This window comes from Leptonychotes weddellii, chromosome 5, assembly GCF_054177405.1.
Source record: "Leptonychotes weddellii isolate Sample4059 chromosome 5, ASM5417740v2, whole genome shotgun sequence".
In the NCBI taxonomy this organism is placed as follows: Eukaryota; Metazoa; Chordata; class Mammalia; order Carnivora; family Phocidae; genus Leptonychotes; species Leptonychotes weddellii.
In genome coordinates, this window is record NC_138373.1 from 60,991,240 (window position 1) to 61,010,248 (window position 19,009).

The following is a 19,009-nucleotide window of genomic DNA, read 5'->3' on the forward strand; positions in this document are numbered from 1 at the left end:
CTGAGCGAAGGCAGACGCTTAACGACTGAGCCACCCAAGCGCCCGTGTGGAAAAAATTTTTATACGTCATTAAGCAGTCATTAGTACAGCAAAAAGTCAAGAACCAGCAAAAATAACCTAATTGCTATGAAAATAAGATGACAAGTAGACAATCCCATCTTAGGCTGTAGAATTCTTTTTATGAGGGGAAGAGCACCTGAGGACTGCTTCTCTGTGATGGAGGCGCATGGCTGCGTGCATAAAGGGCTCATGGAAATCTTTCAGGTTTAAATGTACTTCTGCCCCATACTTTACCCATGAGAAATTCACTTAAATTTTTAAGAGAAGCATAAAATCCAAATATTCCTATGGATGTTAAAACTTTTATCTGTCATTCACTTGAATACCTGAGTACCTACTTACTAAATGTAAAATATTGTGCTTTTATACTTAGCGCAGTGAGGCTGTAACACACTGCCTCCTGTTACTTAGGTGAGACCAGTCAGTCCCAGAGAAGGGAATATCAGTTGGTTAAAGAAGGGGTCCTTTGAATATTGGAACAGTTTTTGAGAATGTAGACCCAGCTAATATGTATCATTAAATATAAGAAGGCAGCAGCATGAGTTTATTGAGATTTGAAGGAGGTAGGAAGATATAAAAATAAAATAATTTACCTTGCATTGATTCAAGGTGCCCTACAAACTAATACCTTTTGTTTGTTTTGGGGGTACAAATTATCTTTTCTGAAATTTTGTTTCCTAAATTATTGTTGGACTAGAATTAAAATTTTTTTCTGTATAGATGTTTATATACACAGTAACAATATAAGCAAGTCTAATTTTGTTTTTTTAGTATAGTTCATGTGCAGTGTTACATTAGTTTCAAGTGTCCAGCGTAGTGATTCAACAAGTTTATACTATGCTATGCTCAACTCAAATGTAGCTACCCTTTGTCACCATACAGTGCTGTTGTAATACCATCTACTGTGTATTATTTTAAAAAATTACAGGGGCGCCTGGGTGGCTCAGTTGGTTAAACGACTGCCTTCGGCTCAGGTCATGATCCTGGAGTCCCGGGATTGAGTCCCGCATCGGGCTCTCTGCTCAGCAAGGGGTCTGCTTCTCCCTCTGACCCTCTTCCCTCTCGTGCTCTCTGTCTCTCACTCTCTCTCTCTCAAATAAATAAATAAAATCTTTAAAAAAAAAAAAATAAATAAATAATTACAAATGACAGATTTTTTTTTTTTTAATGACTGAATGACTTGCCTGGGAAATGACCCTTTGTAGAGACTAAAATGCTAGTATTAGCCAAGGCAGACCCTTCCTGGTTGTGAGGAACCCAGGAAAACAAATTCAGTGAGTTAGAACTTAATCTTGGTTGAATGCCTTTTGTGTTTAACAGTGGATTCTTTTTTCTCTACATGTTATTTTATTGAATCTCTCAACAGTTCTGTCAGAAATATGCTATGATCTCTCTTTTACTGATGAGGAAACAGATTCAGAGAAGCTGAGTGACTTTCCCAAGGTCACACGGCTAGTGTTCAAAGTGGTTTGTAGGCCAAATAAGGCAAAGTCTAGAAAGCATTCATTGCATTTTACAGCTAGAAGACCATTTGATGATTCAGTGAAGTGGTGGGGGCATAAGGCTGACTACAACTGCTTTCAGAGTAGATGAGGACCTAGGAAATGAATAGAACAGGTATGGGCTATGTCTGGGAGAATTCTGGCTGAGAGGAAGTAGAGGAGGGCTCAAATAGGTAATTTGAGATGCAAAGGAAAGGTGGAAGGTTTGGATGACACAAGTGGAGGTTTTGCAGAAAGGCAAATGGGAAAAATTAATTTTAAAATGAATCTTTTAAAACGCGGGTGTATCTGTTGCCAGTCGCAGGACAGTCTGTCATATCTTTTGCATTCTTGCTCTGTATGGATTGTGAATGTTTGGTATGCAGTAGGGTAGTAAATAACTGTTCCATTTTTATTTTCACTAGAATATATTTGGCTTATTAGTGATGTTCCTAGGGCCTGAATTTTAAAAACTTATTGTAAAAAATTTCAAACATATACAAAAGAAGAGAGACTAGTGTAATAAATGCCCTCTGTCTGTGGCCCAAATTTAACTCTTTTAACTCTTTACTCCTACATTCTTCAGTATGCATTTCTTTTTTTCTTAAAAAAAGACATTTTTCTTATATAAATAGAACACCTTTATGACATCAAACAAAATTAACAATAATTATTTATCACCTGACATAATCTCCCTATTCAGTTTCCTCCACTTTTGATTCCAAAATGTCATGTACCATTTGGGTTGTTCATGCAGATTGCACACAAGATCCATATAGCATTTGGTTGTTAGGACTCTTCTCTAATTAAAATGTCTTTTCTTCTCCTCTTTCTGTTTACCTCCCTATCTCCTTTACCTCCCTCTCTGCTTTTCTTCTCTCCTTCTTCTCTTCCTTTCTTTCCTTCCTGTTCGTGACTTATTAAAGAAACTGAGTAAGCTCTCCCATGTTATACTCCCATTCTGGATTTTTCTGTCAGCTTCCCCAGTTAACTTATTTCTCTAACCTCTAAATTACCTGCAAATTAGAAGTTAGCTCAAAATACTTAATTAGATTCAGGTTCAGCTTTTATTTTGGTGGGGGGGAGGGTGGACAGGAATACTTCATACATGGGACTTCTCCTTCACACTGTATCACATCAGGGAGCATATAATGTCTACTTGTCATGCTCTTAGTGATGCTGAAATTGGTCTGGTGACAGTCCAGTCTCTCCAATGAGAGGTTTCCATCAACCTCTCCTTTCATTGTTTCATCTCTTGCTGATTGTTCTCTGAATCAATTCAATCATTAGGGTTTGCAAGATAATGAATTTTTTATCTGCCACTCCTTCCACATTTATTAGTGGAAATAAAGAAGAAATTCCTCTATAAAGAAGAGATTCTATAAAGAAGAAATATCTCTTATAAACTATGGCTTTTGGATTTCCCTGACGTAGTTCATCCTAGAAAGAAACCTGGTGCTTTTGATATCTCTTAAATGCCTAGTTTAATATCCAAGAGTAACTTTAGATAGAAGAAGTACATAGCACTTAAGTACCCATGTAATTTTAGGATTTTTATAGAATAAAAGTATTTCTTACGTGATTTTCATGAATATTGTCAGTATTAGAATAACTTTGTATCATCAACATATTCAGTTTTGATCAGATTGGGGTTGGGACCTTTTCCGGGTTCTCCTTGGTCAGATGTACTGCTTTGTGCTAAGTTATGGATGATAAGTTGAGCTTCAAGGAATAGGAAACTTCATTAAGTCAGCAAGCTAAACAGTATCACCTAGCAGAGTAGTAGCATAGGTGGGGATGATTTTATATTGCTATAATCATAAACTCAAGAATGAAACAATCACCATTTTTATTATTTTATTCAATAATCACCACTAACTCCATTTTTATTTAACACTGTCAATGGACAAAACCTGAAGAAGAAGAAGAAATAAAACCAAAATATTTCATTTTTAGGTGACATGATTGATTAGGAAAATCTATGGCAGTCAGCTTTAAAACCATTTATGAAAAATAAAACTTTAATGAAGTACAGAATACAATGTATCTTTACATTGGTAATAATGGAAATAATGGGAAAGACCCAACTCAGAATTGTAACAAATCAAAATATAGTACCTAGCAATAAATTTGAGAAAGGTGTTAGACTTTTAGAAAGAAACCATTAACATATTTGAAAATATTTTAAGATCAAATAAATGGAGAGAAACTTTCTGAATCATGAGAATATTGGCAAATTGTCTATAAGTAATTTATAGATTTCTGGGTTTACTTTTAACTTTCAAAATTCCTAGTGATTTATTTTAATTTTTTAAGACTTATTTACTTATTTAGAGAGAGAGCACAAATGGGAGAGGCAGAAGGAGAGGGAGAGAGAATCTCCAGCCGACTCCCCACTGAGCCCCACATGGGTCTCGATCTCAGGACTCTGAGATCATGACCTGAACTGAAATCAAGAGTCAGAAGCTTAACTGACTGTGCCATCCAGGCATCCCCCTGCCACCAAGTGATTTATTTTATAGTGATTCTACAATGAGGGGAAGTCTCACCCTACTATGTATCAGAAACTTTTTAAAGCAACAGTGTCTAAAACAGTGGAGTGATGCAGGAATAGATAGATATGTAGCCCAGATACTACAAGAGACCTCTCTGCCCCTTGGCGATTTAAATATAAACTTTTCTTGACCCTGACTTCCTGGTCAGTGAGAGTTAAGAGAAATGCCTGTCGTCCTGTGACTTACAGGATGAGATTTTTGTGCTTGACTAATGCACCTCATGTTTCTTGCTTCTGCTTGCATGCCATCCTGATTTTTGCCAGTGCCAATACCAATGTGAAATCAGGTCCTTTTTAACTAGTTTCCAAAACTTATTTAGCAGTTTGTAAGTTTAGAAACTCTTGAGTAGGTGACAGAACCAGCAGATTTTTTTCTTGGTCTTTGAGCAAAATGTTATTGTCCACATCCGTGCCCTCCTTCTACTCATACACTTTCCTAAATTAATACAGTTGCTTTCTTAAGGAAATTCTGAAGATTAAACCTTTCTTCCATTTTGTAAAACATGGATCACTGCAGCATTATTAGGAATCCAAAATTAGTCCCATCTACATATAATAACTGAATATATGATAAAATATTCTTTCCTATAGGAGAGGCCACTTAAAGGATATTTACTCAATAGTATTAAATAGTAGTCTTCAGTGGTGTAACTGCAAAACTGATTAGACAAAAAAAAAATTCATCCATACTTTATATAACCATAGGAATTTAAAAGAAAAAGCATAGAAAATACCTTTACATCTCATATTTGATGCATTAGTGTAACTCTCCAAGGTGTAAAGATGTACTTGAATATCTAAAAAAATTGTTTGACTGAAATAATTAAAAGGATCACAGGAGATTGTAGGAAATCTCTGCATCAAAAGTTACAAAGAAATGATAATAGCTTTAACAGTTTTATATTATTGCAGAATATGCTAATTTAGACATCAAGATCCTAATATATAAATGAGAAAAAATATGACAGATTAAGAATATGAAAATGAATATGAATAATAAATGCAAGGGAAAATATCTACCCTTATACTTATCACAAAGTTACAAGTAAAATGACTTTCCACGGTTTTTTCATTGTATTAAAGGAACTAAATTCTTTAAAAAGAAATCTAATATTGGCAAGATAAACAGTGATACCAAACTCTTTTGGAAGGTAATACCAGGAGTATATGCTGATAGTCACAGTAATGTTCAGATATTTCACTCATAGGAATTTAGGAAATAAATATTGTGCTAATTAAAAGTCATAGATATAGAAAAAAAATGCTTAGAGACTAATTATAGAACATCAATGTAAAATATCATGTTGTCTTTAAATAATTATTTTTGAAGATTCTAGAACAATTGTCCAATAGAACTTTCTATGTTGATGAAAAGTTCTATAATTTGCACTGTCCAGTATGGTATCCATTAGCCACATGTAGCTACTGAACATAAGAAATGTGGCAAGGGCAACTGAGGAACTGAATTTTAAGTTTTATTTAACATTATTTATGCTGAAATACTCACGTAAGGCTAGTAGCCATGGTATTGGACAGTGCAGTTCTAGAAATATGGAGAAATGTTAGGTGAAAATAAGTTTATATGACATGATTACAAGAATGTAAATAACTTGTATGTACATAAGGAAAGTGATATTCACAATTAAAATATCTGTTAGGATAGAAGGAAATGGGTGATTTTTTTTTAAATGCTGATTAAAAGATCAGGTGAAAATAATACACCACTCCCAGCGCTGTGCTACTCAATATGGTACCCACTAGCTTGATGTGGCAATTTTCATTTAAATTAATTTAAATTAAATAAAATTAAAAACTCAGTTCCTCAGTCACACTAGCCACATTTCAAGTGCTCAATAGCACACACGGCTAATGTTTACCATTTAGACAGAGGAGATTATAGAACATTTCTACCATTGCAAAAAATTCTGTTGTATAGTTCTGTGGAACTGATAAAAGGAATGTACTGCAACAAGTCATTTGATTATTAGTAATTTCTAAGGGCACAAATGAATTAAAACTGGAAAGTGAATTTAGTGAAAAAGTATAAGGAGGAACAGTGTTGTAAGACCTTATACATGTAACTTAGATCAGCTTTCCTTAAAATATGGGCTGCAAACTAGTGCTGGTTATACCAGTCCATGACTAAATGCTTACTCTCAATTTCATACTTGTTTAGAAATTTTTATAGCAATGTGATAGTTGTTTGTCATCCAAGCACATCACCTATCTTATCTCATTGAACTGATCTAGTTATTAATGAAGCTACCTGTAGAGTTCTATGTAGTATAAGCTGAATATTAGTTTGGAGCAATAGTAGTCCATGAGTATGGGTCCCCAATGGGAATAAAAACAGTTCTTTACTACAAATACCATGTGATTTCACTCATATGTGGAATTTAAGAAACAAAACAGATGAACATAGGGGAAGGAAAAGAAAAAAAGAGAGGGAAGCAAACCATAGAGACTCTTAACAATAGAGAACAAACTGAGGGTTGCTGGAAGGGAGGTGTGTGAGGGGTGGGCGAAATGGGTGATGGATATTAAGGAGGGCACTTGTTGTGATGAGCACTAGGTGTTACATGCACCTGATGAATCACTAAATTCTGCTCCTGAAATCAGTATTACACTATAGGTTCACTAACTAGAATTTAGTATAAATTTGAAAAAAAAAATTTAAAAAACAGATCTTTACTATAGGCAGTAGGAGAAACATTGGTCAAGATGAAGAAGAGAAATTAGGCTGCTCAGGGCAATTTTTTAAGGAACCTAAAGTAGTTGTTAGTATAGCTTAATATATACTTGCAAGTGAAATTAAAAATTGAACACTAAATCTCTGAATGTGATAAACTTAGACTTCATCCCTCCCGCTAGTAGAAATAAGACCAAAGATTCATTCTTCAATAATGTGAGTAAGGATTTTAAAGGAGTTCTTAGTCAGTGCCTCTATTTTGGGTGTCCTATTTTCCTCCTGGGTATGGAGGAGATTCACCTAGCTAGCCGAATCTTTTCCTTTTAGCAAAATTTCCAACCTAGTGTTTTCCTTTACCCCTTCTAAGCTCCTTTTGGCATACTGTTACACTTAGTTCTTTGTAACTCTTTTCATCTCTTCCCCACAAAGTTAGTTTCAAAGGCTTGCAAAATGTCCCAAATGAGAGAATTGTTTTAGACTAAGCTTCTCACGTTTTATTTTAAAATTTCCTTTTTTCACACTTAAGCTTAATTGATTCCCTGATACAAGATATTCAGTTGACTTATTTGTGAAATGTGAAAAGCTTTTTACTACTATAATTAAGGTATAATCTGTTAGCTAAAGCATTGTTTTAATGATACAGGGTAAGCATAATCCTAGATTTACTACCTATTTTTTTAATTGTGGTTTTGGCTGTACATTAAATGACTGCCTATTCCCTAAAATGAAATGCCCCATATGGGCTGTCCAGTTTGTTTTGAGGACCAATTCCACATTTGTGAAATTTGGGGTCAAATGAAAGCAAGTACTTACTATATAATAGTTATTTCTTCTGATTTTAGTGACCTTGCATTTTGGATTAAAAAATATATACATATTCAGTCCTTCATCAATATGATTGATTAATCTGTTACTGATTTTAGCATTTCTTCTTTTTCTCCCTAATTTATCAAATTTGAAAAGGGCTAGAAAACACTTGAAGGAAATCAGTCTGTTTTCAGTAACAGTCTATAAGTAACAGAAAAAGAAATAAATGAATAGTGTTCAGCATTTCTTGTTTAAATTTTGTGTTTTTTGAGATTGAAAAAACTGTACATATTTAAAATATATATAAATATATTGATAGAATGGCATCTTCTGATTTCACTTTAATATTACGATTTGCTTTACTTAGAATTATAGATAATCATATTATCACTTGGCTTATGTAGTATAGTATCTTCAAAAGATGAAAAATAATACTAATGTATTAAGAAAGCATGTTCTTATCTGTATTAAGCTTATTTTGTTTGATATTTGGTAATATTATTTTTAAGATACAGTGTATGATTTCCTGATCTGAACAAAGTATTCCATTTCTTTTTAGGATTTGGGTTGTAATAGATTCATAGCATTTTCTCATAAATATGTTAAGGTACAGCATTTTAAAAACATTCTTAATATGTAGTTAGAGGTTTACATTACTAATATTTTTATATAACACGCTTCAGACTCCTTAGAATATTTGTAGACTTCTTACTGTTTTATTTTATGCAAGTATTGACCTTGAGAATATTGACTAACAGGTTAATATTCTTTCGTTCAAATTTTTTTAGTGCTTACTATGTTTTAGGAACTATTTAAGGCTCTTCAGATAATCAGTGTTAAAAAAAGTCAAAACCCTTTTCCTCTGGAAGCTTACATTCTAGTAGTCTTCAACGAATTTAGCTTTACTGATTTTTCTAATGGAATTTACAAGTATGATCATTTGGCAACCCAGGATTTTCTGTATTTTTCTCAACTTCCCAACTGATAATTCAGTGCTGGGGTAGAAGTTTAAACTAGCCACTTGAAGTTTTGGGTTTATGGAGTAGTGTTTGGAGTATGCAGTATTCTTTAGGGAAGATACTCTTTTTTTTGAAAGAAGAGAATGTGGTTTTGAAATACTCATGATTTTATCTAATTTCTTTTTTTCAGAACCTACATTTTGTAATATATAGGTAGATAAACTTGAACCAGATGGTATGATCTCAGTATAATATTTTACTCTTCTCTCCTCCTTCAGGAAAATCTTTAACTTCCACCACAAGAAGATTAAAAAGAGGTCCCTCCTGCACCAAGAAAGATCTGCAGATCTTTTTCAGTGTTCTTGGAGGTGTGGGGTGTGAGAACTTGATCAGTTTGTGTCAACCACCTTGTTCTCTAAAGGTAAGCACTGTGTAGTGAGTGCACACTCATGGGCCCAAGCTCCTAATGCAGGTCTGGTTTTGGAATGCTCCATTGAGGGTTTGAGGCCATCAGCTTTCCTCATAGAAGGATGGCCTAGGCAGCCACTTGTGGGCAAGACATCGCACACATTCATCAAGAGATGGTTTTCCTTGTTTAGAAGTGAAGCATGTCCTAGAGATGTACGGGTGTTTTTTTAAAAAAATTCCCAATTATAGTAAAACTTGTCTTCCAGTTCAGCCTGCATTTAAATCAGTCTAATAATTGCTGTGGTGATCCCTCATCAAGAACTCTTCTTGGATGTCTTGAGATTTACATTCAAGAATTTTGAAGCAGTGACAGTGTTTAAGCAGTCTCGTGACTTAATAGCTTAAAGTGATATAAACCACTCTGAAGAGTTGCTTTTCATGATCTTTTTGAAGCTGTCTCTTACCTTTACTTCAGAAAAAGTCCCTTAAACCATTTTTTAAAATATGTATTAAGCTTCAGAAAGTATGGAAGCAAAGACCTTCTTAATCTTTAATTGCTTATGTCAGATCCTAATTGAAAAAAATTACTTAAAATGAGCAGTTTTTTTTCCTGATAGCTTTTTCCTTTCTTTAGGAAATGAAGAAATATACATTGTTGGTTCCCTGAGGGAAACCTCATAAAGGATAAATAATGTCTTGCCTTTATTTCTAAACTCTAGTATCAGAAAACCTTATTGTTCTATTGTACAATGTATTGACACCTCCCAAAAAGACCAATCTTAAACTAAATTGTCATTTGAAAAGCATTCATTTATTATGAAAAAGAACAGGAGCATGTTGATTTTGAAAATATCAAGATTAAAAGTAGGTTAGCATTAAATAAGAATAATTTGGACTGCCACCAAGAGACTAAATGTCTAACCAAACATTCACGTTATAGTCACCAGGATACTATGGTATTGACAATGAGGATTTAAAGCGCTGATAAAGAAATTAATTGGTCCACATCTAGTTTCATTCATCTTTTTTTCTTTTTCTTAAAGCTCTTAAAGTGATCTTGGAAACTTTAGTTCTAAAAGACATGAACTATTCATGAAGCATTAAATTTGGGAGAAATCTGCTGATTTTTGTCTGGTAGCCCTGTCTGGTTTATGATAAATTTTATTGTCTTTTCAAAATACTTGTACTTCCTATATCTGTATAATAAAAGATATTAAGGAGAAAAAAAACCCTTTGTTGTATTTGCTGTTAGAATGGGGAAAAAATGCAGCTGAGACCTTTTTTGAAAAAACCTTGAGAACAAGGTTACTATTTTTTATGAAAATAGTTGAGGAATTAGAACTAGTCCTGCTTATTGTAACTCTAGGCAACTTTAAAAGATTTAAATCTTCAAAGTAGATATGATATAGGTTATATAGTGAAGACATAGAGATCACTGAGTATTTGGAGATAATCTCTCTATATAGTTCTTTGGAATTTTTATTTGTGAGAGCATGTTAAATATTTTTAACCTTTATAACAGCATGGGACAAAATAGATGAAGGCATTAACTCTTTGAGCCAGTTGAGAAAAAAAAATTGAATTAAAAGTCAAACCAACTGAAAATGTAAGGTGGGATATAAGAATAACTAAATTATTATTTGGTACCTAAAGTATTATTATAGCTGAATTTTTTTAATCAAAAAACCACCCCATCTTTTTAAAAATGAGCTCTTACAATAGTATTGGCAATACATTTTGTAAAAGGAAAAATTTATTTCACCATGTTAGAACTAGTGTTCTAATTTCAGATCAGTTATGTAGCATGAATATATAAAATGGGGACCACTGAGATCTTGCCTTCTGTACCTAGAGTATGAAAAATAAGATCTTTTTTTAAACAATTCTTATTAATAACTTATATCACCTCCATTCATATTAGGCAGTAGAATAAACTATTGTTCTTTGATTTTGATGGTATATAGGAGTGAAAACCCAACATATTGGCACTAAGGAATTCATCTCTTGGCATTGGAACTAGGATCTGGGGAGATTTTATTTTTATGTATACATATATATATATACTTAATCATACACACATATACATCCTATATTTATTTCTTCTTTTGAATTATGTAAGAATGATTTGTCAAAGATCAGATTTCCGATTTGTCTCACTAGTACTTAGATGCTGTGTTTTGCTTTTGTTTTTAGAGTCATAGCTAATTCATGGAAACAGTCCCTACTAGAAATTTAGTTTGTTTGGTGTGATCATGCTCCCTATCTACTCTAATAGCTAAAGGAAGGTGAGAGAGACAGCCCTATGTTCACCAGTATTGATTTTTTAGAGAAGGAACAAGGAAATTCTAGCCCAGCCCTCTCCTTGGAGCCATCTAGACCAGCACTGTTCAGTAAAAATAAAATACAAGCCACAAATACAAGCTACATATAAAATTTTAAGTTTGTTTTGTAACCACATTAAAAAGGGAAAAAGAAACAGGAAAAATTAATTTTAATTACATTTAAATTAACCTAATGTATCTAAAATATTATTTCAACATGCAATCAGTATAAAGATTTATGAGATTTTTTATTTTTATTCAATGAAATACTCAAAATCCGATGTGTATTTTACACTTACAAAAATTTTTTATTGAACTAGCCACATTTCAAGTGCTCAAAAGCCACACACGGCAGTAGCTACTGTATTAGACAGTACAGATCTACACCAAGGGTGGAGCTCCCATTTTAGCATCATCCATGGTGAATTCCACTGGGTAACTGTAAGCTCCCCTAGTTTAGAGTTTCCAGATTTAACAGAACACAAAAAATCAAGAACAAAAACAAAACAGGATGCCCAGTTTAATTTGAATTTCAAGTAAATAACAAGTAATTGTTTAGTGTAATTGTGACTCATGTTATACTTGGGACGTACTTAGAAAAAAATTATTTATTTGAAATACAGATTTAACTGGGTGTCCTGTATTTTATATGGCAATCCTGCCCAGTTTTAACTGAGTGGAAGACATCATCAGACTTTCCTAGATACTTGTAGGACTAGAGCAGAGAATCTCTTCCTCTGCAGAGGATTTTGATAACCAAACCCGCCCCCCCAAAATCAGTATGCAAACCAGAACTACTGATAGCCCATTTCTTCCTAATTCCCTAAGATGTTTAAGACAGAAGATGGGCTTGTATCACAGAGACTCAGTCCTTACAAATTTAAACATTTTGAATCTAAACTATTACATTAAGCTGTAAGGTTTATGAAATTTTATGACTTGAATGATTAGTTACTTGAGTTTATAAAATAGAAACTGTCTAACAGCTTATTGCTAGTATCACATCTTACGAAAAACATTTCACCCTTGGTGACCGTCTCGGCAGTTTTCAGCGTCTTGGCTATTTCAAGTTATTTTCCTACCATTGGTTACCACTGCAGCTGTCACATCATCTTGAGTTGGCAAGCATTAACACAAAATATTAGGTTGCTAAATGCCAGGATAAGGCTTACTTTACATGGCAAGTATTTAAGTACTTGTAATTCTGTGCTCTGGTGTTGATCATTGGACCCTGACCCAGTCGACACCCAGTCAGTTCTTAAACCAGTATCTCTCATTCATCCTGAGGCCTTCTTTTCCAGAACAGCTTTCCATTTGTATTTTTTAAACATTTTTAATGTTCCAGTTTTAGCACCGTTTTGAAACATGTAACAGTTTCTTTAGGAGTAGCTGTATCCCTCTTAACCTCTAGAAAAGAGACCATTTATAATTCGTGTTCTCTAAGGACAGTAATTACACCAGCTCCACACTCCCTCTCAAGGGGAACACTTGCCTTCACGAGGTGAATGACTTCAGGTGTCAGGTCTTCGTTACCAGCCAGGCAGGTAGACCCAGCCGCCAGTGCGGTTGGGCAGTTGAGCAGTTCAGTTCCAGCTATGGCGCATTCCAAATCCATTCATGCTTAGGAGAATGTACCCAAGAGTGTGGATATGTTTATAATTACTGCATTTCCTTCAGAGAACAAGAATTACAGGTAAGGTTTGTTTTTTTGTTTGTTTTTTTTGCAGTGATCCAAAAATTATTTTTAGATAAGAAATTTAAGGATTTGAAAATATTACTCTTTTCCCAAAACAGTCACCTAAAATATCTCAAATATAGCCTATATTATATAAAAGTTTTCTTCCTCACTCTAAGAAGGAATTGAACCTGGAAAGGAGGGGAGTGGGAAGAGACAACTTATTGTCATTTGAAAGCTGTGAAAATCACACATTTCCATGTCTAGAAATATCCTCGGTTTATGTAAGAATCTTACTTTGCCTAACTTCTAAGGTCTAAGGTATGAATTATTTTGTCAAATTAACACCTACATCTATATATAGGTAAGGTGTTCAGCCTTTGTGAGCTAATGTCTTTAACAGCAGTGAGTAAATTAACGAATTGTGTTTGGGTTTTCACTTTTATTCTCAAGTCTGACTGCCTTTGGTTTAAAGGCTTTAACCTTATTTCTGAAACCAAAATTTAAAGCTGCTGCAAAATACCTTAAAACATAGCTCCTTTTTTACCCAATGATGTTTGGATGAGCTTTAAAGGGTCTGTGAATTCCCTGAAATTATACTAAAATTTTGTATGTATGTGTTTTTTGCTGGAAGGAGTGTACATAATTTTCATTCTATTCTTGAAGGGCTTTGCAACAAAAAATTTGGTTAACAACCACTGATCAAGTCTAACATCATCACTTTACTGATAAACTGAATTTCAAAGAATATGTTATTTGCCTTCACTCATTTGAAATTTAATACTTGTAAAAACTAAAGTTTGTTTCTTAAAAAAAAAAAAAAAAACAACCATTGTGCTTGTTTTTAGAAGGAAAAGCTTTACCTTGAATTAATTAAACTTGAGAAGACCAGCCTAAATGGGGGCAGTTAACTTGCTACTAGTTTCTTCCATTCTACCCTTTGACTAGAATCTTTATCAGTTGTTACATAAACATGGCCTCTCAACACAGTATGAGACTGTGTGATAAATTCTTGAAGATCAGTTAAAGAAAAAATGAATTATCTATTATAATTTGACTCCTACTTTTTTCTCTTTTCAAATGCTTTATTCAGAGAGAGTAACTAAAGCTCAGGAAAATAAGTGACTAATGTTATTTTGAGAGTATTAAAAAAGCAGTTAATTGCTTTTAGCAGTTAATTGTTGGGACTCCTTCTGGTCCTGACCCTAGTTAAAGAACTTCTACAGTAGACTGTGCATACCTCACTTTGTTTTTCAGTGATAGAGTATTTTAAGGTCATTCTTTTTTATCAGAAGATGTTTTTATTATTACAGTAGTACTTTAGAAATAGTAATCAAATTCTATATTAATTAAGGAACTCATACTTCTTTCTCAAAGGAAATACCATTTTTTTCATTTTTTTACTTTTCATTTTTTTTTTTTTTTCCTGGTACTAGCTAGGAAAGTCTGCCTAATTCAAGATTTAATTAATTTATACCATTAATTGAATATTAAAAGGAAAAGAAATTTGAGGGATGATTCATAGAAAGCAGTTATTTCCCAAAAGGAGCAGAAAAGAGTAAGACAACTTAGGACACTACCTGTATTTTTTTATTTAAGTTTAATTATACTTCAAGATTCTAAAATGCATAATATAAAGCTCATTATAGAAAATGGCATTGATTTCTGAAATAGATTACAGTTTTGGGCATTATCACTCAAGGTGATTATCTGTCACTTATGCTCCTCTGCCTTTGTAGAAGGTAACTTTTGAAGTGAGCCAGATTTTGTTTTTCATCCAGGAAGAACAGTTTGTATATCCTACCCAATAGGCCATCTATGTTACTTTCTGTGGGTAATTCTAACAAATAAAATTTTTATTTTTTACTTTTCATTCATCAAATAATTTTATGTTTAAAGTAGAAAAGCTTAAATTCTTCTTAGGAACATTTACAAATATTTAGAAATAGTTGGTTTTTTTAATTTGAGGTAGACCAATTTTAACTATTCTCGGCACTCAAAGAAATTGAAATAATTAATTGACCTACTCATTCAGCTCATTAATCAGTGGTGGAGCTTTGGTTTACATGGCAGATCAAAACTAATCCAACATCTGAACATAGATGAGTAGAAATTTATTTACAATCAATTTCATATCAATTTTATTAACATAGATTATTATTTAAAATAGAAGTTTCAAATAAACCAGAACTGTTAAAAGTGGCTTCTGTGTGCCTACATGTGTGGCTTATATCTTTCTGTGTATTAACAATTGAGCATTTATCTCTTACTTCTTTTCAGTTCGTGTATCAAAAACTTTTTTTAGCAATTTCACCGTTTATATTGCAATACAGAGACATTGAAACTTTGCCACAACTACCTTCCATGTTCTTGTCTAGGAAATAAATTTATTCAGTCAGTCATCAAGTATATAGAGAATTATGAGAATAGAATGGTAAATGAAACACATTCCCTGTGCTCATAGAAACTACAGTTTACTAAAGATGTGTGGTGGAGTGGTACAAAGGGAAGATAGAGGGGATCCTAACCTAAGCCAGGGGTCAGAGAAGGCTTCTTTGCCAAAATGAAATTTTAACTGAACCTGAGGCATTATTAGGAGTTAGTCAAACAAAATGAGAAGGCAGAATAAACAAATGTGAAAGCCCTGAAGGAAGAAATAAGACACATTGAAAAGACTTAGGAGAGAGGGAAAGATGAGACTGCACAGCAAAGTATCTTTAATGTCGTTATCAGATATTTGGCCTTCAGACTTTAGCTTAAGAGCAGTGGGAAGACGTTGAACACTGTATTTTATTTTTTCTAAAACTTTTAATGAAAGCCTAATAATACAATTAGAAAAGTGAGCATATCATAAGTATATCACTCCATGAATTTTCATAAGCTGAATACTCCTATGTAACCATCACCCAGATGAAGAAACGGAACACCATCACCATCCCAGAAGTTCCCTTTCATCTTTCCTTCCAGTCAGTCTTGCCCGCCTCTACCTACTAAGGACAACTCTCACCTGACTTCTTATTGCATAGATGGTATTGCCTATATTGTACTTTATATAAATGGGGGCTTACAGCATATGCTCATTTCTTATGAATGAAAGAAGCCAGACATAACATTCTGATTTTGAGTATTTCTGCCTTTTGTTACTGGCACTATAGTTGGGAGACTCAGAACATACAAAAAACAGTGTGATCAGTCTTGTGGCTGAATGCTGCATCATATGAATGTACCGTGAGATTTGCCACATCTGCCCAATGAAGGATAGAAAGATGTGAACTCAGCAAGTTTCACAGTAAGTCTAGGGGAGAGATAATGGGGTTTGAGCTGGTAGGGTGACAGTGAGGATGAAGAAAAGTGGGCACATTAGAGAGAGATTTAGGAGTTAGAATTTATAGGGCATTAATTCGATGAGGGAATGAGACACCAAGGATGACTCATGGGTTTCTTACTTGAGCAGAAGGGGATGGTGGTGCCCTTTAAGTCCAAACACTGGAGAGGAATGGATTGTTGTATGAGTTTTACTGATAGAAGGGGATAACGAGTTCAGCATCCATATATATGAGGTACCTGTGAAACATTGCATGGGTCTGCTTTGTACAACTAAAGAACTGTTTATTAACTGAATGAATGAGTTACTTTACATTCATTAATAACAGCGTGCTAACAAAGAACTCTTCTACCTGGGGGAAGTTGTAAATCTTGTTTTCTCACTATCTGTTCTTCACCTATAAATCTCATCAGATGCTCTTTCTAATGTTTGTAGGAGTGGTTTTGGCACATCTTTTTTTTTTTTTTTCATGTATCTGTATATATAGTATATTTCCCCTGAAGTACTGCTAACTTAACATGCGTGCGGAGTCGTACCTTCCCATATACATGGTATGAAAGGCATTGTAATGCCCCCATACTTTAAAAATTGTGTTTCTATCATTACAGTCTTGAATTAGTGTACAATAGCCACACTTTAAAGTGAGTTTATTTATATGAAATGATTAACCTACTTACTTGGCAAGACTTAAAGTGACTGCAATAAATGTTAATTCAATTTTGGTAGGGGAAAGGAAAGATAAAAATGAGGTAAAACCTGAAGCCTAAGTACGAACCTAGGTAAAGAGCCACAGAGAGAGTCCTAGGTGTCAGGGAGCAGAATGAAAGCACCTGATTTTAAAGGGAGGAGATACCAGAGGGCCTGGATGGGAACTAGGAACTCTGCCTCCTTTACAGTGCCGCCTGAGACTGGCGCCCTGGGGAAATTTTATGGGAAGAGGAGTAACTGGTATAGTGCTGAATTTAGCAAATGCCTAGCACATGGTGGAGTACTTAGTAGACTTGGCAGTTTACCTAGTTTACACCACTCAGTTATGATTTAGTGTTATATTTAGCCCACAAAATTTGAACTAAAATTAAGGCATTTTATCATGTCCATGAAAAAAAAAAAAACAGTAAACAATCATGATCATGATTTTCGGTTTATACAGTTTTCCCTAGCTTTAGGCTCTGCCACTTATCAGGTAGTAGTGTTTTCAAAATTAAATACTCCATTTCATTTCTTGGAGTTGGGTTTTTTTTTTCCCCGGTTTGTTTGTTTTCAAATTTTTACCAAATCAGCATTATATAGTGAAATCAAACAGTACTTTCTGAAGCCATTGAAGTTAATTCATTCATTCAACATACATTTATGAAAAATATTCCATATTTGTAATAGTTTTATAGCCTAGGATGATGATGATGCAAAGAAGTATTTCTGCCTTTTGTTACTGGCACTATAGTTGGGAGACTCAGAACATATACAAAAACAGTGTGATAATACAAATTATTACTGGATTAACTGAATAGTGTTGTAAAAGCGATGAATTCAGGGGAAGGAAGTTACAGGCTGTGATACCAGAGAAGAGATGATGGAGGTGGTAGAATTTAATTTGGGTCCCAGTGGCTCAGTGGAGTTTGAATAGGTGTGGCAAGAGCACCACAGGCAAGGGTGCCGTCGTGAGAAAAGTGCAGAAACAAATATGGCGGATGTTGGGCACAGGGAGAAACTGGCCAGCCTGCAGCAGGGAGCCCAAGCTGGTGCGTGGAGAGAGAGATGTTTCATTAAAATTTGACCATGTTGTAAGAAGCTTTGAATTACTCAAAAATCCACCAGATCTAAGAGTGTGGATTATTGTCTTGATTTTTAGATTATCTGTAAGTATAATTTTACTTGCCATTATGTGGTAATTATTTAGGTTTTACTTGTCATCCTGTGGTAATTCCTTAGATTTTTATCTTAATTTTAGAAACCTCGTGTGAGGTTACCTGCAGGAGCAAAGTGATTGTGCTTTTAAGTTCAGAGAATCTTCACCTGGGATCTGTGGATTGGTTTCAGAGAGTCTGGATCTCTCTAAAATTAAGACAGAAGTTTGAATGTATCTCTTTTTTGGAGGAAGAATCCATTACCTTTATCAGAGTCTTAAAGGATCTGACAATCCAAAAAAAGTTAATAAAACAGCTTTTGCTTTCCTTACTTAAAATATTTTTAATCTAATTCCTTTGCATATACATATTTTTAATATAGGAAATAAAAATAGAATTAAAACATATTAAATGTTACTGGACATTTTTCTTTCACTATTTACAGGTACAATATTTAAGAGTTAAATAGTATTAGTTGGATTGATTATGTAATCAGAGATAGTCGCTATTTTATAAATTTCATGGCTTTCAGTAAAAGAACTACTAACTTGCTTTTTTAGATACAAGCATTTTGTTGAGCATGCTATTTCAAGTAGAACTTTCTTCCTATTTTTGGAAAAAATACATATCTCCTTTTTATAGAACGTAAAGCACTTTTAAATAAATGTCCACTTTAATCCTGAGATATGACTCACCTGGATCATGTCTAATCTTCTATACAACAGTTTTAAGCAGAAGTCAACAAATTATAGCCAATGCGCCAGATCTAGTCTTCGGCCTGTTTTTATATTGCCCACAAGCTAAGAATTGTTTTTACATTTTAAAATCATAAAAAAAGGGATTATAAGTGATTACAATTGTGAAAAAAGAAGACGATGAATACTTA

The 19,009-nt window shown here is 33.8% G+C and overlaps 1 protein-coding gene and 1 long non-coding RNA gene across 2 annotated transcripts in view; both read left to right on the forward strand.

Annotated features, from left to right (window-relative positions):
- Positions 1–13,687, forward strand: part of LOC145721686 (uncharacterized) — a 28,002-nt gene extending 14,315 nt beyond the window's left edge. The window contains exons 2-3 of the long non-coding RNA XR_014145527.1: positions 8,829–8,971; positions 10,002–13,687. This is a non-coding gene — a long non-coding RNA (uncharacterized LOC145721686). The remainder of the gene's footprint in view (positions 1–8,828; positions 8,972–10,001) is intronic.
- Positions 1–19,009, forward strand: part of ZEB1 (zinc finger E-box binding homeobox 1) — a 162,826-nt gene that overhangs the window by 41,449 nt on the left and 102,368 nt on the right. The window lies entirely within an intron of this gene.